We start from the raw sequence: 24506 nt of genomic DNA, 5'->3' as shown, positions 1-24506 counted from the left end.
TGATATGACCCCTCGACTAAAACCTAGCCTTGTTTGAGCCCCTTGCTTGTGTATAGTGTGTGCTACTTGTGATTGTGTGATTGTTTGACTTGCTTCCTGTGCGAGATAGGGTTAGTTTAGACTTGCTTCCTGTGCAAGTTAGGTTTTGCTTGGCTTGCTCCCTGTGCAAGTTAAATGTGTGTGTGGCTTGCTTCCTGTGCAAGTCATGATTAGGATAGGCTGGCTCCCTGTGCCAGTTAGCTAGAAACCTTAACTTAGGGATGATTTTGCATGACAACATCTAGGCTCGAGTCGTAGTCTCCCTAGTTGTGTCTCCCTCTGTTATCTGGTTAGGCTAGTCCTGTATCCCTCTATAGGGGAACTACATCGCCCTGATCTTCATACCAGATGAAGTATGTAGGCAGGAGATTGAGCTGATCTCTCCGGGCGCCCTTTTTCTTTTTTATGTGTGTTGTTTGACAGTTGCTAGGCTCGAGTGCCTGACTCCTTAGCAATTTGTTGTCTGTTTGTTTGTGTGTGTTGCTTGACAGTTATAGGCTCGAGTCCCCGACTCCCTATTAACTTGTTGTGTTGTTGTGTGCTTGGAAGCTGATGTAAGACCATCGAGTGGCATTCGGGTTCCAGTGTGTGTGTGTTTTGGTTCGGATGCTGATGTAAGTCCAGTGATTGGCATTCGGGCTCCATGTTTGCCTTTGCCTGTGTTTGTTTGTGTGCGTGTTAGCCGAGCTACGAATGCTCTGATTCTCCTTCGTCCAAGGAGATACGTATGCATAGGATGCATAGGATGTGATATTTTTCATCTCTGTTGGTCAATTATGCAAGTTCATATGACACATGTTTGTAAATTTAATGTGAAATCCTCATATGGTTTTAGATGAACATGAAATTTGGTATGCTGGTTGTAGACACATTGTAGGACATCCCTGTTTTGGTCCCATTCATTTCTTAATTGTTTTCATTGACTTATGAATTTTTGAAGTGAATGCATGTGTTGATGTCATGGTTTGGTTTGAATAATTGTGTCTGTATTTCTTGATTTTCATTGACATAGTTCCTTTTGTCCAATTGAGCTGAAAATTGACATGCTATACCTTGAATATGTCCTGTTTAGGTGTGAATTATTTGAGGATTTTTGGAATTGTTTTGGTATGGATTTGATTGAAGTCATTCTGTTGGGACTTTTGATGTTGCATTTGACCTAGTTTGACTTGTTTTGGTCATGAAATGAATATGATGAGTGATATGAGTATGGGGTCAATTGCTCTTGCTTTTGAATTGCTTTAGCTTGATTTTGGTTGAGAATCCCTTGCTGTTTAGAATTTTTTCTCACTTTTGGACCCTAGGCTTGGCCTAGTGGTCTTGTTTCTCACATTTGCTTGATTTTTCAGGATGAAAAGCACAATGCTTAAGGAGAATGATCCAAGTCAATTAAGTTGATGTTGTTGGATGTTTGTGAACTAACATGAATTTGTTTTGTAGGTTGTGAAGCTTGAGCTTGAGCTTATAGCTTGCCTTTGTGTTGCTTGATTGTATAGTCTGACTGATTAACATTTGCTGTTTATTGTTGTCTGTCTGAGTACTGATGATACTTGATTGTTTTCAGGTACATTTAGTTGCTTACAGTTCTTTAAGAACTTGCTTGCTGCTGCTTGGTTTTTAAACCACTTGAGGTAGGACTTCTATTCTTCATGTAGTCTGGAGACCCGGTCTGTTATTTGGCCGGGCAAACTGTCTGAAGTCCTCCTTAAGAGGCGATGTTTGTGATTGTTTAATATTGTGCCTAAGCAGGTAAAGTCCTTAATCAAGGCAATTGGTGGAAGCCAAGGGATATGCAATCTATCCCCCACTATTCTGTGAGTCGTCCCTCTGCTCACACGGCTGTGTGTTGATGCATTGGGACACAAACCCAAGATCTCGTGCTGTTGCACAATCGAGTCAGAGTCTTTGAGCGTAGAAGGGTCCCTCCATTCTGGACCCACGCTCCTTTGTCTAAAAGCTCTCCCTGGTCAGGGATAAGAGCTGTGAAGTCTGATCTTCACTTCACCTTTTCATCTGCTTCACCTTAGCCTCGTAATGGCAAGGTTAAGAGCGAATAATACCCATGTACAGATGAATTGCTTCGGCAGTTAACCCATTGTTTGAGCCCACTTGACTGGTTATAGTGTGTGCTATGTGGATACTTGCTTGAAATGCTTGTTTTGATCTGTATGCTTGTATGCTTGCTTTCTTCCTGGATAGGAGTAGCTTGCAGTTGTGCAAGTAGGTAGAAACCTCAACGTAGGGTAATGATGCATGACAACACTAGGCTCGAGTCCAGCTCCCTGGTAGTGTGTCTTCCCTCGGTTTCTGGCTAGTTTTTCTTTCCCTTTAAGGGGAACTACATCGCCCTGATCCTTGTTCCAGACGAGGTATGTAGGCAGGAGGTCGTGCGAAACCTCTCCGGGCACCCTTTTCTTTTTTGCGTGTGTTTGTTTGACAGCTATCAGGCTCGAGTTCCCGACTCCCTGTTAGTCTGTGTGTGCCGTTTCTTCTGACGTCTCAGCGTCTCTTCTGGCTTGCTTGTTGACTTGTAGGCTCGAGTTCCCGACTCCCTACTAGTTTGCCTGAATTTTCTTTCCCTTTAGGGGGAACTACATCGCCCTGATCCTTGTTCCAGACGAGGTATGTAGGCAGGAGACCATGCGAGGTCTCTCCGGGCACTTTTTTTCTTTTTGTGTGTGTTTACTTGTTATCTGATTGCGTGTTTGGTTCGGATGCCGACGTAAGTCCAGTGATTGGTGGTCGGGCTCCACGTTTGCCCTTTTGGGTGTGTTTTGGTTCGGATGCCGACGTAAGTCCAGTGATTGGCGGTCGGGCTCCACGTTTGCCGTTTTGTGCGCGTTTTGGTTCGGATGCTGACGTAATTCCATCGAGTGGTTGTCAGGCTCCATGTTTGCCATCTGTTTGTGCGTTTTGTGTTGTTTGGCGTGCGTAAGCCGAACTACGGCAGCTCTGATTCTCGTTCCAGACGAGATACGTAGGCATAGGATGCGACGTCCTATCGAGCTCTCTTCCCCTTAACCCCACCTGTGTTGTCTTCGGTGTGTGTGTGTGCGTGATGTTTTAGCAACCTTTTCTTTCTTAGAGCGTGGATCCCGTCGAGTACGACGGACGTGAGGGGTGCTAATACCTTCCCCTTGCGTAACCGACTCCCTTACCCTTTCTCTTTGGTCGCGAGACCATTTCCTTTCCAGGTTTCTCTGAGCGTTTCCTTTCCCTATTTTGGGATAAATAACGCGCAGTGGCGGCTCTGTGTTGTGTTTTTGTTTCAGCCCGCCGGTTGTTTTTTCTCGGATACGACAGCTGGCGACTCTGCTGGGGACACACAGATGTAGACCTGTGCTGGTCCATCTTCCCTAAGCGAGTCTCTCCTAGCGTTCTAGGATGGTTTAGGTTGCTTGTGTTGTTTGATTTATTACATTTATTATTCTGACTGTGTATATATTTGCATAAATATTTGCATGCATCATTCTATCATGTTGCCGTCCTCTGTGCAGGTGGTTCCTCTGTGTTGGGGTGGGTGTTCTGAGTGGGGCTAAAACCCAGGCCCGAGTATACACCTAGGATTAGTGTGGTCTCATGTTGCCTCTTTCATGTTAAGTCAACATGTGCCTGGCAGCATGATGTACCACAAGCCGGACGAGGTTCATTTGATAGTGCTTGCCTCTGTGGATATTCCGCTTTGGTTGAGTTACTTCATCTGAACTATTGACTCTGGTGACCGATCATTTCCCGGATCTTTGGTTTAGACGGTCTTAAGGGAGCTACAATGGCACACCCGAAAGGGAAAACCCATTGAGTATCTCCGCCCGATTGTCGAGACTATTATCCGCCTTAGGATGACCTGTTTAGAATTTACCTGTGAGGGGAGGGTGGATTCTTTCAGATGCATGTTCAGATGGTGACTCAGATGGTGACTTTTTGTTCCGTGGATCAGAGTCCTATTTATAAGTCGGATTTATGGTCATTTATTTGCCGAGACGCCGGAGTGCTGTCCGAGTGACTTATCAGTGGGGATCCGTTTATTTCAGGACTCCCCGGGCCGATTCAGATGGTCATGGGTGTCTGTTCAGTGGATCTCTGATGATGATGATGATGATGATGATGATGATGTATCTTTCTTCCGTTTATTTCGGAACCCGTGGGTCAGATTGGTGCTTACTTATCCCTCAGATGGTTATGATCAGTTCAGAAACCAGGTTTCAGTGCAGATGATCAAATGACTTGGAGGATGGCAACGCATTGCATTCATTCATCAGCATCATTACATCTTGTATTAATTACATCTAACACATGTTTACCCATATGCAGGGACATTTTTGATCAAGATCCTGGTTGAGAGACTTCCTGTTCAGATATGAGGACCGGTCTGAAAGACAACATTGCTTACAGTTTCTTCGATCCTGAGATGGGTGTGCTGAAAGAAATGATAGCATTGATCACACCCGACCATGTGGGGATGTTCAGAGAGTCATACGGTGGTATCCTGAAGATGGTTTTCAGACTCACAGACAACGACAGGAGCGCCATTCATACTCTTCTCCAGTTCTATGATCCAGGGCTGAGATGTTTTGTGTTTCCAGATTATTTGTTGGGACCTCTGATGGAGGACTATGCTGGCATTCTGGGTATGCAGATTCGTGATCAGATTCCTTTCCATGTCACTAGGGCAGACCCAGATGTCCTTGGGATTTCTCGTGCTCTTTATTTGAGTCCGGAAATGGTCAAGGAAGGTTTGAAGGAAAAGGGGAAGTTACCTGGATTTCATTTGAGTTTCTTGGAGGCTAATGCCAAGGAACATGCTGCAATGGGTAATTGGAAGACGGTTTGTGCTCTGATTGCTGTGAGCATTTATGGGATTATCTTATTTCCTAATCAGAAGAATTTTGTGAACCATAATGCTATCAGATTGTTCATACAGAGGAACCCTATTCCTACTCTGATCGGAGATGTCTATTACTCGGTTCACAACAGGAACGAGAAGCGGCGTGGGGGTTTGGTCAGGTGCTGTTTTCAGTTACTCTTCAGGTGGTTTATGGGGTATTTGCCTTCCCGAGGTGCTTTTGCTCATCTTGATCCTTCGGTCAAGTGGTCCTTCAGGTTGATGGGTTTGCGGGCTGATGATATTGCATGGACTCATAATGGTTTGGCTGGCCGGGATTTCATATATAGTTGTGGGAGTTTACCTAATGTGCCTCTTGTGGGAGTTCAGGGTTGCATCAATTACAACCCGGTGCTTCTCAGGAGACAGATGGGGTTTGCTGTAGAGGGTCCTCCTCTCGGGCGAGAGATTCGGGAGTCCTTTTATTTCTCGATTGATGGTAACCAGACCAAGCTGAGGCAAGTATTGGATGAGTGGCGTGATATCCGGAGAAAAGGCAAAGTTCCTTATGGGAAGGTCAATTGTCGGTATTTTCCATTATTTGAGAATTGGTTGTGGAAGAGAATTGAGGTTACATTTCTACCATTTCCTGGAGGTGATCTTGGGTGTCCTACGATCGAGGGTCCAAGTTCTTCTGTCAGTATGGAAGAATTCCTCGAGATGAAGAGAGCCAGAGATCAGTTACTTGCAGAGAAAGCTGAATTGGAGAGGAGTGTTGCTCGGTTTCAGACAGCTAATCAGGAGATCAAAGCGAAGATGGAAGATCAAGACAAACGATATGCCCTGGAAGTCAAGCGCTTTGAGATGGATACCGCCTACTATGGGAAGGTTAATCAGGCCTTAGCGTCCTCTACCAGAGAGCACGACATCACCAAAGAGAGATTGGCTAGAGCTTCAAAAGTCATTGAAGATGAGAAGAGGAGGCAGATTCTCGTGAAGGATCAGAGAGATGCTAGAGCCCGGAGCCTTGCTACAGAGTGGGAAGCAGAGAAAGCGAAGATCATGGCCGAGAGAGATCATTACATTGCTGAGAGAGACCACTACTTCAGACAGATGAAGATTCATCAGAAAGAAGTGGGGAGATTGCAGCAGGAGAACACCGAGCTCAGGTTCGCCGTAGAGTTCGCGAAGATGGAAGATGAGATAGGGCCATCTGTGGGACCCTCATCCAGCTAGATCTTTCATTTGTATTGGATTACCGTCAGGCTTGTTGACGGAATCTACTTGCTTGTATTTCTTTCCTGATTCTGGAGGATTGTATTTGAATTCTATCTGGTTTGATGTATGACTATGGCACTGTTTGTGCACTTTTGTTATGTGATGGTATTTTTCATTCAGTGGTTGATCTTCAAGCTTTATTTGCTTTACCGTATGCACTCACACAAGCACACACATGGTGGGGTATTCATACTAAATCATATATCTCTGATATGAACGGGGAAGTCAAATGCTGAATGTCAGAATATTGCTGCCGGATTATTATTTGTCTCAATGAAGCCAGGATCAAGAGACAAAGTGTTCCTCATGTGGATGGACATTGCATTCATGCATAATAACTTGTTTTCTATTTTGCAGGTGTCAGTTTCTAACCTGTTTGATTGACACAGGAATGATGAATCCGTCCAACGCCGACGTTCTCGAGCTGAAAGAGAAGATGGGAGAGCTGATTCATGTTGTGCAAGGGCTTGCCTTGGGGCAGAAAGTAATTGCCGAAAAGGTGGGGAGGATTGAAGACTGGCTGAAGATGGGGAACATGCAAGGAAACGCTTCGTCATCTGGACCGAAGAAATCCTTTGGTAATGACCAGCACAAGGATGAGGGTGAATCGAGTGCTGTGTACGCCCAGAGAGGACACGGTAGGGGTCGTTACTACCAGCACACTGCTGCAGTAACCATCCCTGCTGGTAAACAGTCAGTCCGACAGCAACCTCAGACAACTCCACAGAAGATACAGGGAGCTGGGAGTCAAGTGAAAGGAAAGGGGGTTGATCGTCATTTTGACAAGCCACCCATGACGTATGCTCTTCTGTTTAAAAAGTTGATGGATCTGGGGATGGTTCAGCCAAGGATGTTAGCTCCATTGAGATCAGATCAGAGGCCACCTAACTATAATGAGAACGCCAGGTGTGAATTCCATTCTGGTGCGCCTGGGCATAACATTGAGGGTTGTAGAGCCTTCAAGCATACTGTCCAAGATCTGGTGGATTCCAAGGCCCTCAATTTTACATTGTCATTGAATGCTGATGCCAATCCCATGCCGGCGCATGGACAGGCGATGGTGGGTGCAATTGCTGAAAATTCAGATCGCGTCTGTGCGGTGGGGGAAGAGACTGACAGCGACTGTGAACTTGAGTCATGGATAAAATCGTGTGTGGCAGGGAATTGGAAGGCTTAAAAAGATCAGCACTGTCACTCATCCTGAAGAGTAATAATTTCTTGTTTTCAATTTTATTTGCATGAAAGCCATACGTGTTGCCCGACACGTAATGGTCCATTGTAAGGGCCACCTCATGTTTAAATTTGCATTTTCTGCATCATTAATAAATGGATGTTTTTCAGTCAAAAAGCGGTGTTCCCTGTTTTTCATTTATTTTTGCAGTTTAAAAACAAATAAAAATGGCAATGTTTGTTTTCATTTTTCTTTTTTGATTTGTCTCGTTCCGAATTCAAAAATAATTCTCCGGATCTCGTTGATAACAATTTGGTTACACCTCATATGACTTCGACAAACCGATCTATCATGCCGAAGAAGAAGGCGAAGAAGATTGTGATCTGCTGGAATTAACCAGGTTGTCAAAACAAGAGGAGAAGGTGATTCAGCCGCACGAGGAGCGGGTTGAGGTTGTTACTCCAAGCACCGCCGAGGTCAGGAAGGAAAAAAATTAGGGCCGTTTCAGAGGCAAGTCGAGAGCGGAATGGTAGCCCTGTTGAAAGAGCAGGTGGATACCTTCGCCTGGTCATGTCAGGATGTGCGAGGGTCGGATACCAATGTCGTTGTGCACAAGCTGCCATGGAGAGAAGACTGTCCTCTAGAGAAGCAGAACGCTAGTGCCTGTATCAGAGGGCCATGGTGACTTTGTTTCATGATATGATTCATCATGAAATTGAATGCTACGTTGATGACATGATAGCAAAGTCCCCAAACAGAAGAGGGGCATCTGGCAGACTGGGGCAGGTCGTTTGACCAGTTGAAATGATTCAAACTGAGGTTGAATTCAGATAAGTGCACTGTCAGAGTGCGGTCCGGTAAAATGCTGGGGGTTCATTATAAGAGAGGAATCGAGGTTGATCCTGCTAAAAAAAAAAAAAAAAAAAAAAAAGGAAACAAGGCCTGAACCGAGAACAAAAAAGAGGTTCGTGGTCTCCTGGGTAGATTGAACTACATGTCATGGTTCACATCTCACCTAACAGCCACGTGGGAACCCATTTTGGAAAAAAAATCAATCAAACGGTCAGGTGAAATAATGATTGCCAAGGGGCATTGAAAAGATAAAAGAAAAGTTGTAGGAACCTCCGATTCTTTTGCCTCCTAAGGAGCAATTGTTAATCTGGTACTTGATGGCCTTCGAGGGGTCTACGAGGTGCATTGGATCAGCATGACGAGTCTTGTCGAAAAGAGCATGCAATTTACCTTAGCAAAAAGTTTACCGACTGTGAAACAATACATTCACTGTTCGAGAAAACTTGATGTACTTTGGCATAGGCTGCTCGCCGACTGAGACAGTGTATGCAGGTTCATAACACTTTGTGGATTTCGAGATGGGTCCGATCGAGTATGTGTTTGAGAAGCCAGCATCAACCGGACGGGTTGGGAGAGTGCAAAATAATGTTGACTGATTTGTAAGAAATCAAGGGGTGTATTGTCTGACTACATCACTCCGCAACCCATTGAGGATTATCAACCGACGAAGTTTGAAGTCCCAGATGAGGACATCTCGAGGTGCTCCAATCGGAAGATTGAGTGTAACCGATCCCGGAGGAGGGGCCTGACCCTGAATCCGAACGGATTCTGATGTCTGATGGGGAGGTTAAGGTGAATGAGCTTTTGTTGCCCGGATAACGTTTGCATGCACCGACGGTGTGATTGTGCAGAAAATGGTGGTAACCTACAGAGACTGGCATGAGATGTTGCCGTTTGCATTGCATGGGTGCCGAACGTCGGTGCGCACATCTACTGGGGCAACACCTTTCTTGTTGGTATATGGAATGGAAGCCGTGTTACCGGTTGAGGTCCAAATTCCCTCTTTGAGAGTCCTGAGGGACGCGAAATTGCAAGAGGCGGAATGGGTAAGGATCCGGTACGAAGAGCTGAGCCTGATAGAGGAAAAGAGGCTAGCAACCATCTGTCATGGGCAGTTATACCAACAGCGGATGAAGCGTGCTTTTGACAGAAAGGTGCGACCTCAGGTATATCACGTGGGTGATATGGTGCTGAAAAGGATCCTTCCTCCTCAAAACGATCGTAGGGGCAAATGGACACCGAATTATGAAGGTCCGTTCGTGGTCAAGAAGGTTTTCTCTGGTGGAGCCTTGTTGCTAACGACCATGGATGGCGAGGATTTTCCATCCCCTGTGAATGCGGACGCAGTTAAAAAATACTTCGTGTAAAGAGACCCGCTGGACGAAAAGAACAAAATAGTCCAGGCAAAAAAGGGCATCCCGGCGAACCGAAAACAGCAAGAAAGGTTCGGGCAAAAATTAGGGATAAGAATGAAAAAACGTACACCCGGCAAGTCGAAAACCTGAAAAGGCGACTTGGGCAAAAAAGGGTATCCCGGTGGACTGAAAACCCGAAAGGGCGGTCCAGGCAAAAGAGGGATTGAAACGAACAACTGCGTCTAGCATGATCGTTTGTGCTTTGGTTAAAGCATCATGGATAATACCCGATAGGGATCAATCAGAAACGTCTTGTTCAGAAGGCAGAAAGCATGGAGAGTCTGAGGACATATGGGGTGTAACCGAGTTGGAACTCGATGAGATCACGGGTTTCACATTACCATTAGGATAGATTTTTCCTTTTGTGCAATTACCTCTTTTCAGGAATTGCTTCCTTTGTATTGCTCAATCTGAGCCACACTTTTTCAATCAATAAAATGCATATTCAGTCAAATAATTTTGTTTTTGTTTTTCATTACCGCTTTGATTGCAAAAACATCCAGATATTTTTGATAAAGAATCTTGCATTTTAAGACATACAGGTCCCTTCCAATGCATGTTTATAAGATTGAGAACTTGAAATCTTATTCGGAAGGTTGAGTGACCCAAGTGTTGAAATCTTGACACGCCTGGGGCACGATTTTATCTAACGATCTGTTTTGCAGGAACTGTTATGTATGTTCACTCACTTGCAGGTGGTGATGTGGAAGCTGTTGTAAACAAATCCCCATGGAGTCCAATCGGGGACAAATGAATGAAAGAATGACGAAGTGACGTTGAGGCGTACGACGATCCTTGATTTTAATCAAGAAGACTCTTCAAAATCAGAAGATTGGAAAGTCTGTAGAAATTCCCCGCGAAGTCTGATCAGGGGCAAGCAAGTTGGGGGACGGTGAAAAGACGACGAGGGACGTCCGACGACCTTTGGAATTAATCAAGAAGACTCTTCAAAGTCTGAAAATTGAAAATCTGTATAAATCCCAGGAGTTCAATCTTCGTCGAGCGCGGAGCGGTTGGGAATACAAGATGATGGAGCAGAAAAGGTCCAGACGAGTCTGGGAATTCTCAAAAGTGGAAAGTCGGTACGAGATTGGGAGGTGGATACCATGGTTCGACGAGTCGACGGGTGTTCTGTACCAACTTCTCTCATTTTCCCAGCTAAGTCCCCAAGCAGAGTTTAGAGGACCAACTCCCTAGCAGATCCAAGGTCTGTGGATCCCCTAGCCGAGTCAGGATGGGTTATCCTCGGCAGGTAAACGGTGTTTCCTCAGCAGCCAGGTCCGAAGGTTGCTATTCCCCGAGTGGAGCGGGTTTCAATGAAATATATCTCCAGCAGTGTTCATCCTACCAGTGGATTGGACAAGTTTCCGTAACAGGCCGATATCTGCATCCCCAGCTGAGTTGATTCTACCTATGGATTGCATGGGTAATCCCCAGCGGAGTGGCATTCGTTTTCCCTAGCAGGGTCAGGATGGTTATCCCCAGCAGGTGTCAAATTGATGCTTTCCCCAGTCGCTAGGCCTGAAGGTGGCTGTTTCCCGGCAGAGTATATGTGAGCAGTTCCCCAATGAAGTCACCGGGTATCTGTGAGGGTTTCTCGAAGCAGAGTTGAGATTTATATCCTCAGCAAGTCGAAGACTGTTGTATCCCCACAGAGCGTTGGTGGTGCTTATCCCCAGCAGTTTCCCGAGCGGATTGGGTGGAAAGGAGGTTCTTCCCCAGCAAGGGTTGCCTATTTCCCAACAGCAGTGCTATTCCCCAGCAGGGTGGAGTTGGAGCAATGTCGAGTTCCTCAGCAGAGTGTCTCGAGCTCTTCAGAAGAGTCCCTGAGAGGGATACTTTTTATGCATTCATCATGTAAATAAGCATAGCATATTGCATAGAAAAATAATAAATCGCGTAGCATTTCCATAACTATGGAGCATTACGCAGAAAAAGATCATGCATCATTGTTGCAAGCATAGAGCTAGTCTCAAGCCGTGGTTACCGTTTGAGAGGTGGTTGTGCCAGAAAGCGAAGGTGTTACTCCGAGGAGTTTAGCATCAGGACGTCAGATCAGCAATGTTCCCCAGTAGTGCGATATTGGAGGAAATGTTTCCGTCGGACAGAGATGGAAATAACATCAAAGGACGTTACGCGATCAGCGCAACTCGAGCCGTGGTTACCGTTTGGGAGGTGGTTTTATCAGACAGTGAAGGTGTTACTCCGAGGAGTCTAGCATCATGGTTTTAATCAAGGATATTCCCCAGTAGTACGATACTGGAGGGTAAGTTTCTGTCGAGCAGAAATGGGAATGTTAATCAAGAAAGTTTTGGGGTTCAAGAAAAACAAGAAAGAAGATAATCCCCAGCTAAACGCGAAGTGTTTGTCTGCCAGGGTTGAATAGAGAGCAGTCGGCTCAGGGCTTGTCATCCTTAGCATGGGTCGTTGTGGCATTCCGGCCAGTTTCCGATTTCCAGATCGAAGAAGTTCTCAACAGTCAGGACGAAGAACTTGTGGCATTCCGGCCAGTTTCCGATTTCCAGATCGAAGAAGTTCTCAACAGTCAGAACGAAGAACTTGTGGCATTCCGGCCAGTTTCCGATTTCCAGATCGAAGAAGTTCTCAACAGTCAGGACGAAGAACTTGTGGCATTCCGGCCAGTTTCCGATTTCCAGATCGAAGAGGTTCTCAACAGTCAGGACGAAGAACTTGTGGCACTCCGGCCAGTTTCCGATTTCCAGATCGAAGAGGTTCTCAACCATCAGGACGAAGAACTTGTGGCACTCCGGCCAGTTTCCGATTTCCAGATCGAAGAGGTTCTCAACCATCAGGACGAAGAACTTGTGGCACTCCGGCCAGTTTCCGATTTCCAGATCGAAGAAGTTCTCAACCATCAGGACGAAGAACTTGTGGCACTCCGGCCAGTTTCCGATTTCCAGATCGAAGAAGTTCTCAACCATCAGGGCGAAGAACTTGTGGCATTCCGGCCAGTTTCCGATTTCCAGATCGAAGAAGTTCTCAACCATCAGGACGAAGAACTTGTGGCGTTCCGGCCAGTTTCCGATTTCCAGATCGAAGAGGTTCTCAACAGTCAGGACGAAGAACTTGTGGCACTCTGGCCAGTTTCCGATTTCCAAATCGAAGAGGTTCTCAACAGTCAGGACGAAGAACTTGTGGCACTCCGGCCAGTTCCGATTTCCAGATCGAAGAAGCTCATGATGATTAGATCGATGCAGCTTGCGGCAATCCGGCCAATTTCCCGGTATCCAGACCAAAGTGGTATCCAGACCGAAGTGGTATCCAGACCGAAGAGGTGTTCAGACCAAAGTGGTGTTCAGGCCAAGAAAATGAAAAAAAGAAGAGAAAATTCCGGGGTTCAAGAAAATGAAAAAGGAGAGAGAATAGTAATCCCGAGCGAGTGGTGTTCAGGCCATGGGTTATCCCTGTGTTACCATTTATTTTGGTATCCAGGTCGACAGTGTTGTTTTGGTATCTAGGTCGACGTTTATGTTTTGGGGTTCAAGCCGAGTTTTCTCCGTACCAGACGGATTTTTCTTTGAGATTGCTTCTTCGCCGATTCTGACAGGCGTTGTTAATTATTTCCCATCAGAGTGCAAATTGTTCGTCTGTTCTTGGTATTCAATCACTCTTCATCCTGATCATCTGAAAGCCGAGGCTGTTCATATCGACAGGTTCACAGTGGATTGAATAGGGGCAGCTGTAACACCTCAAAATTTGCCCTCTTCTCTTGGGACTAGCATAACATATTTGCATATCATTTTAGGTCATTAGGCATTGCATATTGCATATCATGTGGTTACATTGTGCAAGTCATCCTCCCAAGTCTTGGTCAGAAGATAAGAGGTTGTGTGCAAGCTAGGGTTTCATTGGACTGGTCATTAATCATCTGAGGATGTGGAGGTCCAAATTAGGGTTTCATGATTCTCAAAGGAGATTGGTATTCATCTTGATTGGAATGGTACATTATCATCATCATGTCTTGTTATCATCATAAGAATCAAGTGATTGGGGCAGATTCCTTGGGATTAGGGTTTTGACCACTGGTCAACCCTAATTAGTTGCATTGGGCCAATCAGGGCATAATCAGGAGATGGGGTCTATGATGGATATAAGGATCATTATATGATTTTATTGAGATAATTGAGGCTAGGGTTTCACCCTTGAGCCATTTCATCAGAAGATTGGAGCTCAGATTGACCAATGCATTGCTAGATTCATCTATCAGTTGAAAAAGTCAACTGTGGTCAACTGTACATGATTTTATGGATTTGGAGGTAGAAATGAGTTGGATACACTTCATTCATGTTGAAACAAGTGTTATTTGACATTTCAAAGCTTAAGAATGGAGAAAATCAAGTCAGGACAAAAATTGCCAGAAATAGAAAGTGACTTGTAATGGAAGTTTCCTAAAATGGAAAGTTTTTGACCTCAAGACCACGTGTCCAAGGAAGCTTCAAATGAAAATTTGTTCAACATGAAAGTTGTAGATCTTGGTCTCACCTTTCCAAAAAGTCCAAGAACTTGAAATTCCCATGTATGGTTGGCAAGTTATGGTCCATTCAATTTCAAAAATGACCCATAATCAGAGGGGCCTAACTTCCACATGGAGTGTCCAAATTGGATGATCTTTTTATGTGCAAACTCCATTTGACATGTACTTTCATGGTGCATAATTGGAATTCATCAAAAATGGTCAATGCAAAAAGTCAAATTTCAAGTGCACAGTTAAAAAACCAGGGGCAAAATTGTCCAACTTGAGAAATATTGGGAATTTTTGAATGGGGATTTTTGCAACACCTCACAAATGTCATTTGGAAATGGTTTGAATCATCATAATAGGCCAAGGTGCAATGGTTGAAGATTTCACTTTTGAAATGAACTTGAAAATGCATAACATAGCCATGACATAGTGAAATTGCAAAATACATATCCAATCAACATGAGACAAGTTGCAACAGCTCACACATGTCATTTTGAGAGTGTGTGAGCTGTCAATGAGCTGTCATTGGCTGGCATATGAAAGTACTATTTTGCCCTTGGTTTGAAAATGGCATTTTTGTTAAACACATTCCATTTGGTTAATTAAGGTGATTAAGGAGCTCGATTAAGTTGAGGTACTTAAGCTTAATCATAACAAACTCTAACAGAATTTCACAATTCCCCAAAAATCACAAACAAATTCTCCAAATTCTCCAAATTCTCAAAAACCTCATAGAACTTCAATTGATCAAAACTCTCTCAATTCTTGATCAATTTGTGAAATTCTTCTTGCTGCAACTTCCACTAAATTATATCATATTTTAGGACTTAATTCCATTAAATTCTATGACTATTTATTTCGGTTTACTGCATTTTATGAGATATTACGTGGTATTTTCTTCCTATTTGTCTCAGGTAGTCTATTTTGAAGAACAAGTGAAAATGGAAGAAAAGGAGGTGCAAAAAGGAGAGAAAAGGAACCAAATGCCAAAGCCCAGCCCAAAGCGCACAAGTCACCAATGATGTGCCTGTGACGGACGTCACAGGGTGTGTGACGAGCGTCACGCAAAACAACCTTGTGACGGACGTCACACATGGTGTGACGAGCGTCACACCGTTCCACTACTTTTTTGGCGCAAGTAACGCCCTCAGAAGACTTGAAGAGACGTTGAGGAGTTGGTGTCCTATATCCACGCCGTGCATTTAGCCACATTGAATACGTTGGGAAAGGAAAAGCAGTTGCCAGCACCAATATAAATAGCTACATCAAAAACCTAAGAGGGTTCCTCGATTCCTCGATTCCTCGGTTTTTCCACGCTCATATTGCCGAAGCTTTGCCAATTTTCTTTCTTTTTACGCTTTTGCTTATTTTTCTTTTCCAGCAACTTAACATTGTTTATTTATTTCTTTTGCAAGTTCTACATTCTTTTTCCCTTGCAATTTACCTTTCCCTTTTTAGCATTTAGATATTTTTCGCATAATAGTTTCTACACCGGAAACTATTGTGCAACTTTTTATCGGATCTAACCTTACGTTAGATTCTAGTTTTATTTCCTTGGTTTAATTTATTGTTTAATCGAAGAATCCAAGAACAAATCCTACCGGCTTGTGGTGGAGTGTTCAAGACTATTGTATTACGCATTCAGGTTCTTAAATCATTATTTAATATTTTGTTTTATTATTTATCTATATTATCTGCCTGGAATGAGTCTGTTTATGCATGATATGTATTCTTGTTTATTTAGCATGTCTGGCTAATTCGCCTAGGTATCGGTATGTAAAGTAAGCAGAATAAGGGATCAAGACTGAGTCGGTCTATTTAAACTTAAAATTGAAATCAATCTTTTTACGGTCTCAACTTACAGGTTTAATAACAAGATTTTTTACAAAAGTAAAGGACATATAGAAGTTAAAATCAATAGAGCGAGAGTTTGAGGTTTTAACTGGACAGTGTAAGTTAGGCATTAATTCTAGATCAGGGCGAGAGCAAGTTTTAGAGTTAATTAAATTCTGACCTTTTCCAAAAAGTATTTTTAAAGATTGAATGTGAGGACGAAAGTTAAGCATTTGGATTTAATTGTATAACCTAAGTCAACAGAGCGAGAGTTTGAGATAAGGGTGTTTAAAACGGTCAGTGTTTTCTTAAAAAGAGTTTCTGCAACTTTATTGCTTTCAAAATATGGTTTTTGACTTAATTATAAGTGACAGCTACATTAATATAAAATCATGGTTTATTCAACAGAGCGAGAGTTTGAGATAAAACCTTTAACCAATAAAGTTAACTGAAACGATTTATTTTAAAACCAAGAAACCGACAAAGACTTGATTCCCTAGTTTTGACGAACTACATACCGATATCCGTTTTATTAATATTTAATTTAGATCTTAGTTTAGCTCTTAGTTTTTCCCCCAAACAATCAAACATTTCTCACCTTAGATTTACGTAGTAACCTTAGATAACGGTATATCGATTCATAAGTCCCTGTGGGATCGATATCTTTTAAAACTACGCGATAGAACTGTGCACTTGCAGTTTGTATCCCATTCTCGACTCACACAGTCGAGCGATCAGAACCCGAATGCCAATCGCTGGACTTATATCAGCTTCCAAGCACACAAACAAAACACAGGAAACCGACTGCCAATCGCTGGACTTACGTCAGACTCCGCACCAACACAGGAAGAAGAAGGGTCTCGATTGCAACTAGGGCAAGAGAAAGGGAAGGTCTCCATCGCAACGAGGGCGAGAGAAAAGAATTAGTGTTAGTCGTCAGTCAAACTCGACAAGACATCGCATCTCGTGCCTACGTATCTCATCAGGACATGAGAATCAGAGTTGCCGTAGTTCGGCTAAACTATTCCTGTTGGTTTGTATTTTTTAAGTGGACAACGTCACTACGCAATCTACCGGATGCTCGACCTTTGGAGACTTACTCACCTGTAGTAGAAGGAGTTGACGTATCCTTAAGAGGGGATAATGTTTGTTTGTGTTTTAGGAAAGCTCAAGCAAGAAAGGAAGTCCTATACGAAGGAACCGTGCTACCTTAATTGACATGCAAACGAGACTACGCGGGGTCTAGCAAACCTAGGGGATACAATCACACCACACAAACACATACAGCATGAAGTAAACACACCAACAAGGGGCTCAAACATCAAGGCTAGGCTTTAGTCGAGGGGTCATGTCAACCTCGACAAACAAGCCACTGTATCAGGGTGAGGTTAGCTCTTAACCCTAACATTGAGAGTTAGGGTGAAGCAGATGAAATGGGAGTGAGGGGTGTGCCTCACAGCTCTTATCCCTGGCCTGGGAGAGCTTCAGACAATGAAGTGTGGGTCCAGAAAGTGGGAACCCTTCTACACTTATGACACTGACTCAACATAGATCTTGGGGTTAATGTCCACAAGGCATCAACATGTGATGTGAGCCAAGGGACGACTCAACAGAAGAGCAGGAGATGGATTGCACATCTCTCGTGTCTGCCAATTGCCTTAACAAAGGTCTTTTCCTGCTTGGGGACAAAAATAAACAAGCACAAACATTGCCTCTTAAGGAGGACTTCAGACAGGTGCCTGGCCAAGTAACAGGCCAGGTCTTCCAGACTACATGGAGAAGAGATCATTATACCTCAATGCTCAAGCTAGCAAGCAAAGCAAACACTAGTTCACAATGGAACTATAGCAACTAAGGTACCTGAAATCAATCCAACATAATCAGTATACCAGACAGACACAAGTCAAACAGAAAATTACAAGTCCACAACACAAACAGATAACAAGCATCAATGCACATAAGTGCAAGCCACAAGGCCTAAGCATAAGTCTCAATGCCTACAAAACAAACTCAAGTTAGTCATAAACAAGCAATAAACCAACTCCAATTGAGTGCACCTTGTAACACCTCAAAATTTGCCCTCTTCTCTTGGGACTAGCATAACATATTTGCATATCATTTTAGGTCATTAGGCATTGCATATTGCATATCATGTGGTTACATTGTGCAAGTCATCCTCCCAAGTCTTGGTCAGAAGATAAGAGGTTGTGTGCAAGCTAGGGTTTCATTGGACTGGTCATTAATCATCTGAGGATGTGGAGGTCCAAATTAGGGTTTCATGATTCTCAAAGGAGATTGGTATTCATCTTGATTGGAATGGTACATTATCATCATCATGTCTTGTTATCATCATAAGAATCAAGTGATTGGGGCAGATTCCTTGGGATTAGGGTTTTGACCACTAGTCAACCCTAATTAGTTGCATTGGGCCAATCAGGGCATAATCAGGAGATGGGGTCTATGATGGATATAAGGATCATTATATGATTTTATTGAGATAATTGAGGCTAGGGTTTCACCCTTGAGCCATTTCATCAGAAGATTGGAGCTCAGATTGACCAATGCATTGCCAGATTCATCTATCAGTTGAAAAAGTCAACTGTGGTCAACTGTACATGATTTTATGGATTTGGAGGTAGAAATGAGTTGGATACACTTCATTCATGTTGAAACAAGTGTTATTTGACATTTCAAAGCTTAAGAATGGAGAAAATCAAGTCAGGACAAAAATTGCCAGAAATAGAAAGTGACTTGTAATGGAAGTTTCCTAAAATGGAAAGTTTTTGACCTCAAGACCACGTGTCCAAGGAAGCTTCAAATGAAAATTTGTTCAACATGAAAGTTGTAGATCTTGGTCTCACCTTTCCAAAAAGTCCAAGAACTTGAAATTCCCATGTATGGTTGGCAAGTTATGGTCCATTCAATTTCAAAAATGACCCATAATCAGAGGGGCCTAACTTCCACATGGAGTGTCCAAATTGGATGATCTTTTTATGTGCAAACTCCATTTGACATGTACTTTCATGGTGCATAATTGGAATTCATCAAAAATGGTCAATGCAAAAAGTCAAATTTCAAGTGCACAGTTAAAAAACCAGGGGCAAAATTGTCCAACTTGAGAAATATTGGGAATTTTTGAATGGGGATTTTTGCAACACCTCACAAATGTCATTTGGAAATGGTTTGAATCATCATAATAGGCCAAGGTGCAATGGTTGAAGATTTCACTTTTGAAATGAACTTGAAAATGCATAACATAGCCATGACATAGTGAAATTGCAAAATACATATCCAATCAACATGAGACAAGTTGCAACAGATCACATATGTCATTTTGAGAGTGTGTGAGCTGTCAATGAGCTGTCATTGGCTGGCATATGAAAGTACTATTTTGCCCTTGGTTTGAAAATGGCATTTTTGTTAAACACATTCCATTTGGTTAATTAAGGTGATTAAGGAGCTCGATTAAGTTGAGGTACTTAAGCTTAATCATAACAAACTCTAACAGAATTTCACAATTCCCCAAAAATCACAAACAAATTCTCCAAATTCTCAAAAACCTCATAGAACTTCAATTGATCAAAACTCTCTCAATTCTTGATCAATTTCTGAAATTCTTCTTGCTGCAACTTCCACTCATCATCATCTGCAACTGTTTTTGGAAATCAAGATCAAAGGAGCACCAAATCGTGACTGTCCTATATGATGCATCAATGGTGAATTGAGGAATTCATGCAATAGGAGCCATTTCAATTGAACCTGGACCTTTCATTCACCTCACCTATCATCATTCTTGATCTGTTTTGGTGATCCAAGCGCAAACTCATCCAATTTCAACACTGCCATTTCCAGGTACTTGAAAATCGAATCTCACCATTGCTTTAATGCTTGTATGCGTTTTGTAGCTTGTTGAATGTAGAGTTCGATGATGCTTTTGGTTTGTAAAATGGATTAGTGTAGAGAAAGTTATGATGAATTTTAGTTATGTTGCCAAACCCTAGTTCGTTCGATTCGTGAAATTTAGGAACATTTAGACAAAATCATGATGATATTCGTATTCCACGTGATGAGACCTTTCCAATGACTATTCGTTTGTGGATTTTGGTCGAGGTTTGTTGTTCTTCGTGTTCATGATGAATCTGGAAATTTCTGGGAAAGAGGCGATGAATTCTGGGCGCAATAGAGTGTTTGATCTGTTTTTTCGTTTGAATTTTTAAACTCGCTGTTTACCGCGCCAGGATGGTGTTATTTACAAGTTTGCCACTGAGACTTAATTAAATTAAAACAATTCCAAATAATTATTTAATAAATCATATAAGTCTTAAAAAATTCATAAAAAATATTTTACTAATCAGAAAAATATGAGAGTTTTTTTGTTAGATCCCATTTTTCCTCTAGTTTTTTATGGACATGATTTTGCAAGTTGTGCATGGGGAATTGTTGACTTGGACCATAGAAGTTTGACTTGTGTGTAATTTTGACATGTTTTACCATTTTTAATGTGAAATGCTTATACCTTAAAAGAAATGCATGAAATTTTTTGTGGTGATTGTAGACATGTTGCTGGTGATTTACATGTAAAGTTTGGGAATTTTGGATACCTGTGGAGTGAGATATGATTTTTGGAACTTAGGTGTGACAATTTGTGTCACACCTAACTAGGGCAACTTCATGAAATTATTTGCCTAGCCTATGCTTGTTGAAATGAATTGAAATTTTGCATGGATGATTATTGATATGTTGAGATGTGATGTGAATTTTTCTGGATTTTTATGTGGCATTTTCAATTTGATTGATATTTTTCATCTCTGTTGGTCAATTATGCAAGTTCATATGACACATGTTTGTAAATTTAATGTGAAATCCTCATATGGTTTTAGATGAACATGAAATTTGGTATGCTGGTTGTAGACACATTGTAGGACATCCCTGTTTTGGTCCCATTCATTTCTTAATTGTTTTCATTGACTTATGAATTTTTGAAGTGAATGCATGTGTTGATGTCATGGTTTGGTTTGAATAATTGTGTCTGTATTTCTTGATTTTCATTGACATAGTTCCTTTTGTCCAATTGAGCTGAAAATTGACATGCTATACCTTGAATATGTCCTGTTTAGGTGTGAATTATTTGAGGATTTTTGGAATTGTTTTGGTATGGATTTGATTGAAGTCATTCTGTTGGGACTTTTGATGTTGCATTTGACCTAGTTTGACTTGTTTTGGTCATGAAATGAATATGATGAGTGATATGAGTATGGGGTCAATTGCTCTTGCTTTTGAATTGCTTTAGCTTGATTTTGGTTGAGAATCCCTTGCTGTTTAGAATTTTTTCTCACTTTTGGACCCTAGGCTTGGCCTAGTGGTCTTGTTTCTCACATTTGCTTGATTTTTCAGGATGAAAAGCACAATGCTTAAGGAGAATGATCCAAGTCAATTAAGTTGATGTTGTTGGATGTTTGTGAACTAACATGAATTTGTTTTGTAGGTTGTGAAGCTTGAGCTTGGGCTTATAGCTTGCCTTTGTGTTGCTTGATTGTATAGTCTGACTGATTAACATTTGCTGTTTATTGTTGTCTGTCTGAGTACTGATGATACTTGATTGTTTTCAGGTACATTTAGTTGCTTACAGTTCTTTAAGAACTTGCTTGCTGCTGCTTGGTTTTTAAACCACTTGAGGTAGGACTTCTATTCTTCATGTAGTCTGGAGACCCGGTCTGTTATTTGGCCGGGCAAACTGTCTGAAGTCCTCCTTAAGAGGCGATGTTTGTGATTGTTTAATATTGTGCCTAAGCAGGTAAAGTCCTTAATCAAGGCAATTGGTGGAAGCCAAGGGATATGCAATCTATCCCCCACTATTCTGTGAGTCGTCCCTCTGCTCACACGGCTGTGTGTTGATGCATTGGGACACAAACCCAAGATCTCGTGCTGTTGCACAATCGAGTCAGAGTCTTTGAGCGTAGAAGGGTCCCTCCATTCTGGACCCACGCTCCTTTGTCTAAAAGCTCTCCCTGGTCAGGGATAAGAGCTGTGAAGTCTGATCTTCACTTCACCTTTTCATCTGCTTCACCTTAGCCTCGTAATGGCAAGGTTAAGAGCGAATAATACCCATGTACAGATGAATTGCTTCGGCAGTTAACCCATTGTTTGAGCCCACTTGACTGGTTATAGTGTGTGCTATGTGGATACTTGCTTGAAATGCTTGTTTTGATCTGTATGCTTGTATGCTTGCTTTCTTCCTGGATAGGAGTAGCTTGCAGTTGTGCAAGTAGGTAGAAACCTCAACGTAGGGTAATGATACATGACAACACTAGGCTCGAGTCCAGCTCCCTGGTAGTGTGTCTTCCCTCGGTTTCTGGCTAGTTTTTCTTTCCCTTTAAGGGGAACTACATCGCCCTGATCCTTGTTCCAGACGAGGTATGTAGGCAGGAGGTCGTGCGAGACCTCTCCGGGCACCCTTTTCTTTTTTGCGTGTGTTTGTTTGACAGCTATCAGGCTCGAGTTCCCGACTCCCTGTTAGTCTGTGTGTGCCGTTTCTTCTGACGTCTCAGCGTCTCTTCTGGCTTGCTTGTTGACTTGTAGGCTCGAGTTCCCGACTCCCTACTAGTTTGCCTGAATTTTCTTTCCCTTTAGGGGGAACTACATCGCCCTGATCCTTGTTCCAGACGAGGTATGTAGGCAGGAGACCATGCGAGGTCTCTCCGGGCACTTTTTTTCTTTTTGTGTGTGTTTACTTGTTATCTGATTGCGTGTTTGGTTCGGATGCCGACGTAAGTCCAGTGATTGGTGGTCGGGCTCCACGTTTGCCCTTTTGGGTGTGTTTTGGTTCGGATGCCGACGTAAGTCCAGTGATTGGCGGTCGGGCTCCACGTTTGCCGTTTTGTGCGCGTTTTGGTTCGGATGCTGACGTAATTCCATCGAGTGGTTGTCAGGCTCCATGTTTGCCATCTGTTTGTGCGTTTTGTGTTGTTTGGCGTGCGTAAGCCGAACTACGGCAGCTCTGATTCTCGTTCCAGACGAGATACGTAGGCATAGGATGCGACGTCCTATCGAGCTCTCTTCCCCTTAACCCCACCTGTGTTGTCTTCGGTGTGTGTGTGTGCGTGATGTTTTAGCAACCTTTACTTTCTTAGAGCGTGGATCCCGTCGAGTACGACGGACGTGAGGGGTGCTAATACCTTCCCCTTGCGTAACCGACTCCCTTACCCTTTCTCTTTGGTCGCGAGACCATTTCCTTTCCAGGTTTCTCTGAGCGTTTCCTTTCCCTATTTTGGGATAAATAACGCGCAGTGGCGGCTCTGTGTTGTGTTTTTGTTTCAGCCCGCCGGTTGTTTTTTCGTGGATGCGACACACCTCATCAAGTATAAGCAATTGTGCTCTTTGACCTGAAACAAAGCTCAAATGTGAGAACACAAACCACTAGTACAAGACTAGGGTCAAAATGAGAGAAAAAAGTCAAAACAGAACATGAAACTTATCAAAAATCAATATCAATCAAATAAGAAACAAATCCAAGTGGTTTCACATTCATATCATCACCCATTATCATTTCATGAAGCAAAGAGTACAAAACATGCAATTTGAAGCTCATAGAACCAAACAGAAAGATTCAACTCAAATCAACTCACAAATATTTCAATAAATCCCCAAACAATTCATGGTCAAACAGCATTCATAACATGACAATCATACCAAATTTCAAGTCATTTGGACCAAGGGAAGCAAGTCATTTAAATTCATCAAGTCAACACAAGTTCAAACAAGCTCATACAAGGCATCAAAACATGCATCAACTTCAAGTCAGCATAAAACAGAGACCAAGCATGATAAATGAATGAAATCAAAGTCATGACAAACTTCAAGATGTCTATAATACACATGCCAAATTTCAAGTCCATCCAATAAACCACAAGAATTTCACAAATCAAATAAAATCATGTCTCACAAGAAATCCACATTTGGTCAAACAGGGGAGAAAATCTCAATCAAATTGGAAAGGCACTAAAAAAATCCACAAAAATTCACATTCAAACTTAACATCCAGAAGATTCAACATGCAAAAATTCAGGTCATATAGAGTTCATATGACATGGTAAAAAAAATCATGGAGTTGCACAAGAAATGGTGTGACACAAATTGTCACACCTCTAATAATCATGTCATATCTCTCAAACCATGAATGCAAAAATCACAAACCATATACCAAAATGACCAGGAATGAGTCTAGAACACACATGTAAAATCTCAAGAATTTCCAATTAAGCATCATCATTTCATGATCAAAATAGTAAGCATGATGCAACAAATGGCATATGAAAACAAAGCCTAGGCAATTATTTTTTCCAACCGTGCACAAATTTTGAAAAAATGTCCATAAAAAAGTACACAAGATGATGAACAATTCAAAAAAAGAATCATGCAATTTGGATTTGTATTTCATGAGTTATGATTTTTTGATTGTAGAAAGAAAATAAAAAAACATGGAAGGAAGCATGTAACATGTAAGCATATATGAGAAAAAAATAACACATGGCAAGGGATTTTGATGGAGCGGGGAATCGAACCCCTACGCATTTCAAATGGAGCGCGTTCAATGATGAAACGCTCCGTTTCATT

General features: G+C 42.4%; 1 protein-coding gene across 1 annotated transcript in view; it reads left to right on the top strand.

Annotated features, from left to right (window-relative positions):
• Positions 1 to 24506, top strand: part of LOC127080479 (uncharacterized mitochondrial protein AtMg00810-like) — a 132047-nt gene that overhangs the window by 88503 nt on the left and 19038 nt on the right. The gene's annotated exons all lie outside the window — the stretch shown is intronic.

This window comes from Lathyrus oleraceus, chromosome 5, assembly GCF_024323335.1.
Source record: "Lathyrus oleraceus cultivar Zhongwan6 chromosome 5, CAAS_Psat_ZW6_1.0, whole genome shotgun sequence".
Taxonomy (NCBI): Eukaryota; Viridiplantae; Streptophyta; class Magnoliopsida; order Fabales; family Fabaceae; genus Lathyrus; species Lathyrus oleraceus.
This window is presented reverse-complemented; position numbering and strand designations above follow the sequence as displayed.